This window comes from Pteropus vampyrus, unplaced genomic scaffold (assembly GCF_000151845.1).
Source record: "Pteropus vampyrus isolate Shadow unplaced genomic scaffold, Pvam_2.0 Scaffold125, whole genome shotgun sequence".
NCBI classification, from domain to species: Eukaryota; Metazoa; Chordata; class Mammalia; order Chiroptera; family Pteropodidae; genus Pteropus; species Pteropus vampyrus.
In genome coordinates this window covers 1,945,215-1,959,200 of record NW_011888906.1, presented here as the reverse complement: position 1 = coordinate 1,959,200, position 13,986 = coordinate 1,945,215, and the positions used below count along the sequence as shown (strand labels likewise).

At 46.6% G+C, this 13,986-nt stretch overlaps 1 long non-coding RNA gene and 3 other non-coding genes across 16 annotated transcripts in view; all 4 read left to right on the top strand.

The window, feature by feature from the left end:
- Positions 1 to 6,486: 6,486 nt before the first annotated feature.
- The window catches only part of LOC105296492, a 30,358-nt gene continuing 22,858 nt past the window's right edge, over positions 6,487 to 13,986 (top strand). For 2 of the 13 annotated variants that reach the window (XR_896261.2, XR_002781936.1), the window contains exons 1-6: positions 6,495 to 7,316; positions 8,506 to 8,577; positions 10,226 to 10,359; positions 11,884 to 12,075; positions 12,169 to 12,252; positions 13,026 to 13,126. This is a non-coding gene — a long non-coding RNA (uncharacterized LOC105296492). Of the gene's footprint in view, positions 7,317 to 8,505; positions 8,578 to 10,225; positions 10,360 to 11,883; positions 12,076 to 12,168; positions 12,253 to 13,025; positions 13,127 to 13,986 lie in introns of all 13 variants that reach the window. The other 11 variants (XR_896266.2, XR_896260.2, XR_002781935.1 and 8 more) reach the window with 11 other exon arrangements.
- LOC111744000 lies at positions 7,859 to 7,992 on the top strand. Its single transcript, XR_002781970.1, has one exon. It is a non-coding gene; the product is annotated as a small nucleolar RNA SNORA71 (small nucleolar RNA).
- LOC111743998 lies at positions 9,134 to 9,266 on the top strand. The gene has a single exon (XR_002781969.1). It is a non-coding gene; the product is annotated as a small nucleolar RNA SNORA71 (small nucleolar RNA).
- LOC111743996 lies at positions 11,010 to 11,143 on the top strand. The gene has a single exon (XR_002781967.1). It is a non-coding gene; the product is annotated as a small nucleolar RNA SNORA71 (small nucleolar RNA).

Sequence of the window (13,986 nt, the reverse complement as noted above, 5' to 3'; positions counted from 1 at the left end):
ATGGAGAGAGATGTAGATGTAGGATCGGCAGTCCTGGTGGCATTCCAGACTCTGGTGTTTATTTTCTTGGAGGCCTAGCTCCACTTTTGCCCTTCCCTTGTTTGATTACATAAGCTTTCAATAATTTATTTTTTAGCACAAATTAGGTTTCGGTCACCAACACTTTTGGCTAAAAGCCAAGTCTTTTCCTTAACTTTTTCCAAATGGCCAGTTATTAAGGTAGTCCATGGAGAATCTGGCTGTTGTATGAGGCGCTGTACGCATTTTGCTTATCCAAGTCCACTTTCTCATCTACAACACTGGTCTACCTAACTGGGGATTCCAGAACACAGGGCACATTGAACCCTTGGAAGAAATGTGTTGTGGTAGGTTTTGCTCTTGGCATTCAGACAACAACCCATTCTCAGTGGCTTGGCCTTATTTGTCAGTGAGCCAATGTGTCTACTGATGTTAAAAACAAAACAAAACTGCAGTACATTCTCGGCAAGCATCAGAAATAATGTGTATTTCAAGTGGGTCTTTTGCAAAGAAGTGATATGTTGGGGGCCTACCCAGGCAGGAGTAGTATGGTGGTTCAGTCTGCCTTGACCATGGCAGTGACCATGGCTCTCTCAGCAGTGGACATGGGGGCTTGAGGAGGCTGTAGGGAGAGGAGGAACCACCAGCCACTTGGTGCCACTAGCCATCAAGACAGAACAGTAGCAGCAAAAAGGGGGCAGGGTGACTGCTGAGTCACTCATCCATACAGTCATTCATTCACTCAATACTTGGTAATTGAGTGCTGCCATTCCATGTGGCACTGTGCTAGTGAGTGTGCCCAATGAATGTCAACCACGGCTTGATTATGCAGAAAATTGAAAAAGGTAAAGGAAATTACTACCCAGTGATTCCCAAAACAACTGTTTAGTTAACATATTTTCCTCATAAAGACACTTGAAAAGCTATACCACTTTTCTAACAACTCCTGTTTTTTGTTGTTTCTTTTTTGTTTAGTGACTGGGAGGTAAAGAGATGAATGAGAGAAACCCACAGTGTCTGCCTTCCTCCACAGTCTAAGAAAATAATCCACCGATATCACATATTTGTCTCATAAACACAAGCATTACTTTATATTGGGAAGTCTAGTAGTATATCACAGTTGGAGGTCAAAAGTGTGGTAAATATCACGGTTTAGAGGGAGACAGATACTATGGGTTGAATAGTGTCCCTCCAAAAGATATGTTGAAGTCCTAACACCTGGTACCTAGGAATGTGACCTTATTTGAAAATAGTCTTCGCAGATGACATTAAGATGTAAATTTAGATGAGGTCATGTTGCAGTAGGGAGGACCCTCCATCAGTTATGACTGGTGTCCTTATAAGTGAGGAGAAAAAACTTAAAGGAAAAGGTCGTGTGACAAAGGAGGCAGAGACTGGGGTGATGCAGCTGCAAGCCAAGGGATGCCAAGTATGGCCGGCCACCATGAGAAGCTGGAAGAAGCAAGAAAGGTTTCTACCCAGAGCTTCAGAGGGAGCATGGTCCCACTGACATGTTGATTTCAGGCTTCTAACCTCCAGTATAATGAAAGAATCAATTTGTCATTTTAAGCCATCTAGTTTGTAGTACTCTATGGCAGCCCTAGGAAACTAATACAAAAGATGTATTTCAATGTTTTGTCTACCACATTTCAGCTATATTAGCAAGTTACTTAATCTTTCTGAACCTAGTTTTTTCTACTTTGAAATAGACAAAATATGCAAAATGGTCCAGCTGCCGTGGAAAATAGTATGGTGGTTGATCAAAAAATTAAAAATAGAATTACCGTATGATTCGACAATCTTACGTCTGGGTATATTCTTGAAAAGTTGAAAGCTGGGTTTTAAAGAGATATTTGTTCCCCCATGTTCATAGCAGCACTATTCACAATAGCCAAAAGGTGGAAGCAACTCAAGTGTCCATCAATGGGTGAATGGATAAACGAAATGTGGTCTACACACAAATTGGAGTATTATTCAGTCTTTAAAAGGAAGAAAATTCTTATATATACTACAACATGAAAGAACCCTGATGACATTATGTGAAACAAGCCAGTTACAAAAAGACAAATACACTGTGATTTCACTTATAGGCGGTTCCAAGAGTAGACAAATTCAGAGAAAGAAAGTAGAATGGTGGTTGCTAGGGACTGAAGGAAGGGAAGCATGGGGAGTTGTTTAAAGGGTACTGGGTTTCAATTTTGCAAGATGAAAAGAATTCTGGAGATAGCTTGCACAACAGTGTAAATGTATTGGACATTGAACTGAATATTCAAAGATGGTTGAGATGGTAAGTTTTATGTGTATTTTATTACAATTAACTTTTTTTAATAGGTAAAACAATGCATTGAAAATAATATAGTGTCAAAAGTGATTTTTAAATGGTCATCGGTTTATAGTAAGCTGGTTTAATAAATGTTAGTTATCATCATCATTTTATAAAAATTAATATTCTTTCATAACTTTAAAAAATCTTCGAATTCCAAAAATAGAATATACCCTGTAAACCATCAGTCGATATCATACATAATGGTAAAATCATAGAAACAGTCTCCTATTTTTATCCTGGAAGTCCAAGATAAATAGCCAGGGATGTCTGATGTCCTTGGTCAGGAAAACCCAAAGTCTTAGAAGTGAAGAACTGATGTGGTCAGCTGGCATGGTGAAAGATAACGAGCCCAAGTCACATATTGTTGTCCTGAAATGCCCATGTATTCAGACAAGAAAGTTAACAATTCTCAAGTCACAAATGTCTCAGTTGTTTAGTTAACAAAGGAGGTCCAAAGTTGATGTTCAGGGAAGCCTGAGTTAATTAATCATTCAGATTCATTAGTCAAGAAGGTTGTTTGAAGGGTCATCCACCATGGGTAGAAAAAAGGTCCAACGTCATTGCTGAGGTTATCAGTCTTTAGCTGGGACTATGGTTCCCCAGGTTCCAGTGCTGCCAGTTTCTGAAGGGAGAGGGCCACCCCTTCTCATGCCTGTCCCCATGGCAGAGGCCTGAGCCATTTATACCTCCATCGAGTCCACATTGATCTTCTCTCTATAACCAACGGTCTTCAGCCCAGAACAATAATGAACCAGAAGCAAAACTGGTAATAGAGAGGCTGTGGGGGTCAGAGGACTCAGCTAGGAGTCCCAGGGAGAGGGAGGTACTGAGACCTAGGTGGGATCTGACTCTGATAGGAAAACCTTCTATATCATCTCAGTATGTCAGAGCAGGCAGTGCGAGCTTGGGGCTGCTAGAGACTCCAAAATAGGTCAAGACTAGGCTGTGAGGCAGCTCAAGAAGAGCCTGTCCTGCCTGAGAGGACCCAGGGGGCTGGACTGGTCAGGGCTTCCATCAGGCCTCAGTTTCAATCTGGAGGAACCCAAGTCTATTCCTTCTGAAAGATATAGTAACAGAGGAGCAGGAAGAAGCCAAGGAGGATGACGGTCAGGTACAGCAAGATCATCAGCATGGTGCTCATTCTTAGTGCAGGGACAGGGCCTGGAGCTTCTGCAGGCTTCACAGGGTCAGTTGCTGACTTCTGTCCTAGACCCTGGGTCTAGCTTAGACTCCTTGGAATAATCTATCCAGCCAGCTGTTCCTCCTCCCCAAAGGAAAGCGCTCCAGGCCACAGGGATCTCTCAGCTACTGTGAGGTCACAAATTCTACACTGATGGAGTGTTGTCCTCCTAGCTACAGCCCAATGTTTTATTAATGCGACTGGTGTTTTGAAAGCAGTAGTCCTGGTATGTAATCATAATTATTGTTTCTTGCCTGTCCCTTTAGACTTGCTAAGTGGAAGTATCTTTTCCCTGTCCTTAGAAAAATATCAAGCAGGCCTCATAGCTTTTCTGATCATTCTTAGGTAATAAGTCTTGTAAACACTAAAAATGAGAAACATAGTTTCCATTCCATTATTTTAAATGTCTAGTCTAATGTATTAATTGCATTTTCAATGATCATTTATAAGTAGAACTTCTTTCTGCCAGCTTGGGCCAAGCATCCACTGAAAGGGGATGGGAGTCTTCTCTCTTATCCAAATTGCCAGGTTACTGCTCACTCCCCCACTTCCAATACCTCTAGGATTCTAACAGATGGACTAGAGAATAAGGTGTAGGCAGGAGACCTCTCTAGGTTGGGTGTGTATTTAATGCTGAGTCTCTCTCCTTCCGATCTCTCCTTCCCCATCCTCTACCCCACCTCTATTTCAGGGCTTTTTGTGAGTTTTTGTGAGGCCTTCTGCCTGGTGCCTTTTGTCTGAACCCCTAGTAATATGAACAGGCCACTTCTTGGGGCTCTCTCACCCAGGTCTTTTCTTGGACAGGACCTCTTGGATAGCAGGCAAACATTCCTACCACAGAGACCAAACCTTTGTCCAAGGAGTGGGTTGGGCACCGTTCACTTATTACAGTATTGTGATTTATAAGAAATATGTATTTGGTCATTCAGATGACCAACATGTATTTCTCATATATAGTCTTCCACCAAGTCTCCTTACTCACATCTTTGGAATTTCCTAAGTGTTGAGAGAGATAAAGGTGTCTTTTTTATGTAAATGAGGTGACTTTTAGAAGCACTAAGGTTGGGTGCTTTTTGCCAAGAGAATCAATCGTGATTCCAGGGTTTAAGTTGTTAATCCCACCCCAGACCTCTGACCTCTGGGAGGAGAGATGGGTTAAAGATTAAATCAATTACCAACCGGCTAATGATTTGATTTAATCAGTCATGCATACATAAAGAAGTCTCTATAAAAACCCAAGAGGACAGGGTTCGGGGAGCTTGCTCTTAGGATGCCCCAGGTTCAAGGATAAGGGGCATGGAAGGTACATATTCTCAGCCTCTTGCTTGTTGCTTCTCTTTTGGCTCCAAAGGTCTGACCAAAACCAGATGGCCTTAGATGTGTGCTGATGAACGCAGCAGCCACGTGTGTCTACAGAGCACTGGAATGTAGTCAGTTCAACTTAGTATATGCTGTCAGTGTAAAACATGCACTGGGTTCCAAAGATTTTATGTGAAGAATAAGAATAGTAAATATCTCATAATTCATTTAAAAATATTGACTATATGCTGAAATGATATTTTGGTTATCTTGGGTTAAATAAAATACATTATTAAGGTTAAATTTATTCTTCTACCTTTTTACGCAGTTCCTAGAAAATTTTAAATTACATATGTGGTTGGCATTATATTTCTACTGGATAGAGCTGCCTTACACTTTTCAAACACAGAACAATCTCTCTCTGCCTCATAAATAATCCCACAGTGTCCTCACAGTGACAGAAACTCTCGACTTTCTCAGAAATACTAAAGTATAGCAACTACCATGCCTTGACCATTTGTTCTATGCTCTACTCTTGATGTGAATTATTCATTTAATTCTCACAGCAAGGCTCTGACTCAGCCCATTTTTCAGAAAAGAAAAACTAAAGCTGAGCAGAGAAGTTAGGTCACGTAGCCAAGGTCACATGGAGAGTAAGAGCAAGAGCAGAAGGCAGGAGAGGACAGCAGGACTGTGTGGCCACAAGTGTGTGAACCTAACCCCTTTCTCCATCTTCCTCACAGCCACAGCATCCCATGGCCCCCTTCCATCACAGAGACCCCCAACATTCTCACAGTCTTAGAATCTCACCAGCTCCTCCCAGAATACAGAATGTGGTGTGGTCACATCCCTAGAGACTCCCATTTCTCTCTCAGTTCATCTGTCTAGCCTGGATTTCCACAGTGTTCTTGGTGAATGCCAGGAATCCGATTGAGGGAGCCCTTTCCTTAGGCCCGGAGGTGGGCTCTTTACACTTCAGAATGTGGGCTGAATTAGTGGCAAGGTTGCCCCAGGTACAAGAGGTACACCTGGCCCAGGATGCAGGCAGTATTAGTGCTTGTGAGATTTGGGGGCCATGAGTCCCCTCCCAGGCCTGTCTCTGGTGTGATGTTAGGAACATAGGACCTCTGTCTTCTCTGTCACTATGCAAATCTGATCAAGTCCCTTTTGTTTCAAGGACTCTCCATCCTCTGATCCCATTTACCTTTAGCATGAGAGTCAGCAAAGCACCTGCCTACCTCTCTCTAGGCTCATCTCCTAGTCACCCTCACGATCCAGTCTCAGGCCATATGAAAAAATATTTTAGACTAGCAATTTCCAAATAAACACATGGGCAGAATTCATTCATTTGTTTAACAATGCCAGCCAATTCTGTACTATGGATACAGTGGTCAATCGGACAGATCCCTATTGTCCAAACTAAACATAATTAACACCCAGCTCTTGCTTATCAAAGCTCCTCAAGTGGAAGAGGGATTATTTCTACAGATTAATGACAAACCAGTCACCAAGGAATACTTTCAGAACACAAGTGAGGCAATATTATTTACATAATTCCAGGCTACTTTGGGAAATTATTCCAAGCCTTCCGGTCAGAATTTAAGCTCCGCTCCACCAGGGGGCGCAAAGGACCACTTGTGCGGGTTTGGGCGGTGAGACGCCGCTCTAGGCTGCAGCCCGGGTCGGATACGCATTTCCGCCGGCGCTGAGCGGGCCGGGTAGTCTGCTTGCTGGTCGTCTCTTGCGGTCTCCTGAAATCCCCAGACGTTCACATCTTCCTGCAGTGTCGGCTCTGTCTCTACTGCTGTCCGGCACTGCCGATCGCGGGGCCTGTGTGAGTCCACTGCAGGGAGAGCTGGACGCGTGGTCTGTGCCACCCCCAGTGACGTGAAACTAAGGCCCGGGGGGCGCGTAGAGCCCAGGCCCGTCTCCCGATTGCAGGACTGCCCCCTCTTCCGGGTGTGGACCTTTTGGGGTTCGCGTCCTCGAGAAAGGGGCCTCAGGTCACAGGCTGGTGCGGGCGTCGGGTCGCCGTACTTACCTACTTCGTGGGGCAGCCTTGTGCCCGCTAACGGCCAGAAACTGGTCCCACGATGCTTGGGCACAAGATACGGCAGCGAGTCGTGCGGAGCCGCGTGTGTTCCCGGGCCTGACGGATGCTAGGGCCCCCTGATTTTCACTGCTCCCACCCACCTCATACTCCAGGCATTTAATCCTTAAAGCCACTCGTCAGTTGCCTACAAAGTGTCTCTATGACCCTTCCAGGGCCCCAGAATCTGTATTCCATCCCCTGTTCTGCGCTAAAGCCGCTTCCCCGTGCGTTTCTCTGCCTAGGCCTTGTGTCTTTGTAGCTCTTGGGGACAGATGACTCTCCCTCGGAAGGCTTTGCTTGCGGGCTCTGCACCAGCCGACGCCCCCTCCTCTCCTGCAGAACCCTGATCTGTGCTGCCGGATGCGCCCCCACTGTGTCCAGGGGCTGAGGCAGTTCCCTGGGTGAGTGCTGCTGCTCCTGAGCTCCTTGAACTCGGGGCTTGTTGCCTTCCTGCCCCACCGCAGAGGGGTGGTCCTGGAGCTCCGGTGGGCTCCACGAGTTGTCTTGAAAGGCCCTGATGCAGAAGGAGGCCTGTGTTGTAGATGGGGGTGGGCTTGGGGCCCAGAAAGGCCTGAGTTCAGATCCTGACTCAGCCCCTCAGCTGTAACTCTGGGTAAGGGTAAGTTTCTTTATTCTCCTGTCTTTACTCTGCTTCAGGTAGAGGAATTACAAGAACTCTAAGGGGACAGAGATCTTGTCTGTGTTTTAGTTTGTTTTTGAACCCACAATGCCTGGGACATGGTAGGTGTTCAGTACATATTTGTGGGGTAAATGAAACCATTGAGGCATTTTTACCAAAAGCTGATCTTTCTGTGGACTCTCTTGATGAGGGAGGATGGAATGTATATGAAGTGATGATAGTGTTCAGGTTCCTGAGCTTGGCTGGGTAGCTGGTAGGTTAACATGGGCTTTTCTTCCTGGCTCACCTTCTGCCCGTTTTTGTGCCTGTGTTTGAAAGTGATTGTGGGCTGCCCATGCCTGGGTCATTGATAGTGCAGGAAGAGTAATTACTGAAAGCGTTTCTCCGTGTTTGGAGGGCCCACCCCTTCTCCTTCCAAACCCTGGAGCTTTCTCAAACCTCCTACCTCCCACCACCTTTTAGGTGCCTCCTGACCTCTGGTGTCTTGTTTACTGAGTGCTTGCTCTCTGTGCTTGGCTCAGTGCTGGTTTCTGTGAAGCTTTAACAAAGAATGAGAGTGGTCCTGCCTAGGGAATGTGTGGGTTGGTTTTGGAGCCCCAGCTGTGGTCTTCTGACCCTGGTCACCAATTTCATCTGCCTTGTGTCCTTTTCTGTCCCTGTGTTTGAAGTGATTACAGGCTGCCCTTGTCCTGGTAATGCAAGCAAAAGAAAAGTTGTAAGGTTTTCCTCAAGTTTAGAGGATCCATGCTTATTTCTTTCAAACGTGACAGCCTAAGGTGACTGGCAGTGACCCAGCATGAGGTAGACTGAGGATCAAGGGAGACAGGCTGTCAGTGCCTTTAATCCAAACCCAGATTTCCTAAGTGGCTTTCTGTTGATGAGCACGTTGGTTTTCTGGACATGTAAGTGGTGCTAAGGAGAATCATGTGCTGGCTTCTTGTCCCCTGCAGGAGTATCACATGACTGCCATTCCTTGTGCGTTAGAGATGTCCTCAGGGAGAGCCTGGATTGTGAGGTCCCAGGTAAGTGGTGTCCTGTCTGTTTGTCTTGAGCTCAAGTTCTGTGAGGCTGCGCAGCCAGAAGTGTTTCGGTGATGAGGTGTGGGGGGCGAGAGTGCAGGCGAAGGCTCCCAACTTGCTCCCCTCGGGCCAGCAGGCACTGGCCTGGGTCCTTCTCTGCTCCTGAGAGCCCCTGATGAAGGCTGCTGTGATGTCGAGAGGAAAACAGCAGTATGTTGGAATGGACAGCGGACTGCATTTTAGAGTCAAACCTGAATCATAATCGGTGACGAGCTGAGTGCTCTTCTGTGCCTGATGAGAACCCTGTCAAATGTTCAATGTTGGTACCACTTATACCCCGTCTTTCAGAACCCAAGGATTCTCACTGTATCTGCTGTTAGTTCTCCCTTCAGCTCTTGGCAGGGACTGGTAAGCAATCTCTGAAAGTGAGGTGTGGCTTCTGAAATTTAGGTTGTAAATCTGGTCATTGACCTGTCTGCTGTTCTGTTCCCAGTTCAGGCCATTTCTCAGGCTGCTGGCAATGGCCTCCCTTCTTGGCTCACTCACTGCTCTTTTCTGTACCTGCATTCGAAAGTGATTGTGGGCTACTCGTGCCCTGGTCATTGATAGTGCAGGGAGAACAATTATTGGAAGCGTTTCCCCGTGTTTGGAGGGCCCATCCTGTCCCTTCCAAACTCTGGAGCTTTCAAACACGTCTTTCCACCAGTTTGTGTTACTTCCTGGTACCTGTGGTTACTTCCTGGCGCTGTGCGTCTCATGGAGAGCCCCTTATGCTGAGCAGGACCCTGCCGGAGGGAGTTTATGTTTATGGACTGGACATTTTCCCCCTAGGGCTCCCCTCCCCATCTCACCCCTTCCCACCTCCTCAGCCCCATCTCTCAGCACTAATCATACCTGGAAATTGTTGATTTGCTTATCATGCCCCATGCTGTGATCTCCTTGAGGGCAGTTCCTCCATTTTGTTTCACATTGTGCCATGTACCTGACATGTGACACTGAACAAAAAAAACCACCAAAAAACGAGGAGATGGTGACGTGGAGATGACATGTTGTAAGGTGGTAGGGCTCATCCCGCTGTGGAGTGCCAGGGGAACGATGGCCTTGAGCAAGCCAACTTGCCCGGGCTGATGCTTTCCCTCCTCCCACTGGAAATGTTGTTTCTCTATTGAAAGATCTACTTATTATGGTCTACCTTTAGTCTTGGCGTGGGCAGGGCCTGTGGTCCACCGAGGGTGGTTTTCCTTCTGCCCTTAGATTAAGGGACAGGATTAGAGTAGTAATGGAGCTGGGCCAAGCTCAGTATAGTCGAGGATATATACGTAAGCAGCCCTTACACTAGATGGGGCCTTCCCACCAGCTGGTACCCTTCCTGGCTCCTGCTAGTCACTGCCAGTGAGCCATGGCCCCCTCCTTGAAACCTGGCCTCGGCATCCTTTTAACATAGTCTGGTTAGCAACATGTTGGTCACAGTCGGCACATAGGATAACACGGATGGTACTCCTGACCACGGTGATCTGCAGACCTGTTCCCAGAGTTAAGTTGTTCTTGTTCCTAAGACAGCAGCGTGGTCTTTCAGGTACTCACAGTAACAGTCTGCATTTGTGGGTGCTGTAATCTGCGAGCCTCTTAGCCAAGTGTTCTCTTCCCCTAGGGCCAGCCCTGAGTACCCGTTCATGGCTTGTCTCTTGCATATGGGTCTGTGTATGCAGAGGCACCGTGGGAAACGTCAGTCACTTTCATATCAGTCGTCATATCAGCTGGGACGCTAGACAATGGGGCCTGGAGGTAAGACTTTGGGACCATTTTCTGGAATTTTGTTATTTTGTCTCTATAAAGTCACTATGCATGTTCCCTCAGGCTTGGTTGGTCATATAAGGGGAAGGAGGGTAAAAGTGGCATTCTGTGAGTTCCCAGTTGTCCCTGCTGAGGGGCAGGGGAGGGGCTTACAGGGGAGGGGCCTGCTTACAGGGGAGGGGCCTGTAGAAACTTACTTGGGTAAAGGGCTCCCTGGGGCATCTCCCTCTTAAGTGCTGGAGCGTCAGCTGTGTGCCGTGATGGAAGCACGTGGATTTAGACACCAGGGACGCCGGTCCCGTCTCTGAACCTGTCTAGCTCTGTGACCTAGTCTCAACCTCTGCTTCATCTGAAAAGCAAAGCTGGCATGGCATAGAAAATTTTTAATTTTTTTCTCATGGTCGTGTCATGACCACATGATCCCGATATTTTCCAGCCTAAAAGCATTTCCAGTTTTTTTATGCTGGAAGTATCTTGACTCCGTGGCAGGGAGGTTTTATGGGATCTTTGCAGGACCCAACAGAAGCAGCTGGGGCTCTGTGCTTGGCTGAGCCGCTGTCCCCAGCTCAAGTCATTCCCCTTTCCCCAGGCCCCTGGCACCAGCCTCCATCTTTCCTGGCTCTCTTTCTGTCCCTTTCTGCTCCTGCATTCGAAAGTGATCGTGGGCTGCCTGTGCCCTGGTCATTGATAGTGCAGGGAGAGGAATCACTGAAAGGAGTTTTCCCCGTGTTTGAAGGGTCCAGCTGTCCCTTCCAAACCCTGGAGCTTTCACACACTAGCTTTTCTCTCCTGCCATTCCCTCAGAGCTTGGGCCTTTGCTGGCCCCCACGTGACATGGTGACGGGGCTAACCTCCTGACTTGTGCATTTCACTTTGTCTTTTCAAGTTAAGGATCCTCTCGTCAGAAACATTTATATTAGGACCTCACACTAGAGTAAATTCAGCTAGTGCTGAAGGGCATGGATGAGGATTATAAATCGTGGGCTCTGTTTTATGAATTCGTAGGAGTGGAGGATAACCCGTAATAATAACGTTATACAAGACAGCCGTGCCTTAAATGCTCATTTGTGTGTTGTCGTTGCTCCTTTACTCTTTTTTTTTTTTCTATTTTCAAAAATTACCCTTTACTCTTTCTTGAGCACAACTCGTATTGCTTCTCTAGGAACCATCAATAACATCGAATAAATAGAGAAAGAAAAATAAAGGTGGGGGCCAGATGTAGGGGCAAAGAGGGGTTCTATCAATTCTGAACCAATAAAAAAAGTTTTCATGTCACAAACTACCAGGAGATTGAGTATTCTTGTCGGTCACTGAGCAGGGAAGAACACAATGACCGATCACCTTTCCTTTGCTGACTTTTAATCTGTGCTTTTGTGGGTTCTCTTTTGAAAAAGAGGAATCCCAGGGGTTTATTAGAGAAGAAATTCTCAGGTCTGTGGGTCTTTGAAATATCTATTTGTAGACTCAACACTCCCTAGCATGTATTCTGGTTCATGTTAGAATTTTGTGTTGCAGACAGGGCACCTAGATGTGTAGTGAGCCATCACCAGAGGGCTGACCTTCTGCCTTTTGTTCTGTGTGCTGCAGACGTGTTCTGTGGGAGGCAGAAACCCGCGACAGTGCTTTCACTTCATAGACTCAGAAGATGCAACGTGGTGCCCCTGAGAGGCATATCTTGGCCAAGGTGAAGTTGGAGGTGAGGGCAAGGTATCCATTTCATTGATCTCTACTTTTGGTCTGAGGGCTCCTGTTTGGTTCCCAGATCTTATTCTGTTGACATTCGGTTCTCTTGTCTTTGAGGTTGGGATCCTGTTTTGCCAGATGTTTTTGTTCCCGTCTCACGATGATGTGAATGTAGCGAGAATAATATATGTGAGCTTTCTGGTACAGACAGCCATCTAATTAACCTGAGATTTTTCCTTGTCTTTCAAACCTACTTTCTGCCCCTTTTGCATCAGAGGCCCGTAGCCTAGTTCCTGGGCTTGGGCTCCTCATCCAGGCTAGATGATTTAGTGGGCAGAGGTGACCGTTTTGAAAAGATAGTTTATTGCCGTCCCAACCCCAGACCTGGTAATTCAAACCTCTGGGTGTAGAGTCCTATGGATTGAGTTGGGGCTCACTTATGTAATGTTCTCAAGCTTTGATGATGTTTCTCATTTATCCTTTAAATGGGTCTGGTGGTCTTGATCTTCAAAGATATAGGTATCTAACAAGGCTGCTGTAAGTTTATCTTCCATTTGCCTTTCTTGCCTGGGTCTTTGCAGAATAGGATGACAGCTGTTGGGGTCTTGTGACAGGCTGGGCAGATAAGTAATGACAATATGGCGTGAGAGCTGCTGAGGATGATGGTCCATCCCTTTCATCAAGATGCATTGGGACCTCAGTGTCAAAGTCCCTGACAGTGAGCACTGAGCTGTCTTCTTGTGAATTACTCTATCTGTTCAGTTGCACTGATCACGAACTGCTTGAAAGAAAATCATTTCTTATGAAACCTGGACATTTAAGATGTATTCCCTTTATTACCTTTTCTATTCTGATAATATCTAGTTTGACGTGTGCGAACTGGGAGGTTGCGCTTGGCTGGTTGGGACCCTCTCACTGATGTCACTTGCGGAGTGCTGGGGCCTGAATGCGTCTACGCTTCCTCTCCCTTCTAGGTCAGCCTTAGGTTGGAGGCTGTTGAAGGAGGTCCCAAGGCCATGAATCAGTGACCCTTGGGATGATGTGGGACCTGCATTTGCTATTATCTCTCCCCAAGGTGAGTTAATGCCAGGGGCTGGGAACCCTTAGCCAGAGGATAAGCTGGTTTGTGTTTATGGGAACTCCAAATCATTGGTTCCACTTTCCTTTCCTTTATATTCTTATGATGTTTGTGGACACCAGAGGGGCAGAGAATGGTGAGGGAGGTCCCTTGCATGAAGCATGAGCTTGTCTTCTCTGCCTGTTCAGAGCATCATGGAGGAACTCTTCACTCTGCACAAGAGATCGGAGGGAAAGCGCTGGCACTGGGGGCTTGGGGACTTCACCTGGCCCTGAGTCTTAACAGTACCCTCAGAGGGCCATGGACAGGGAAGGCCAGCCCCATGTCCCTCTGCCATGCCTGAAATGACTTTCATAACCTAGAGTTTTTCTCTTGAATTTTTAGCTGTGCATCACTTTCCTCTTCACCCACCGATTCAATGCACCTTACGAACTTGCTCTGTCTGCCTTTTAAATCAATAACAAGCCATGTGCCAGCAAGGCTGAGCGTGGACAAAGTGGGTCACAGGCCAGATCTTGTTTTCACTCCTTGAGCCTTTCCTGTCACGCTCCTGAGGTTTGGCACATAGGCTACTGTTTGGAGTGTTTAGTTAGGATGAGGAAGTAAACAAGCGATGGTAGTTGGCTCTGATTTAGGACTCGTGAGAGTTGAGGAACAGTCAGGCCAAGGCTTAAGAAGGGTGGCTGGTGACATAGTGGACTCGAGTGAGACAGTGCTGATGTTATTGAGGAAGCTGGGGTGGCCTGGAGTTCTGGGGCCTGACTCATAAGTAAATGCTGCTGTGTGACTTACTGTCCTAGTTTGCCTGGGATTGAGGGGTTTCTCAGGTCATGGGACTGACCCCAGGCAAACTGGGA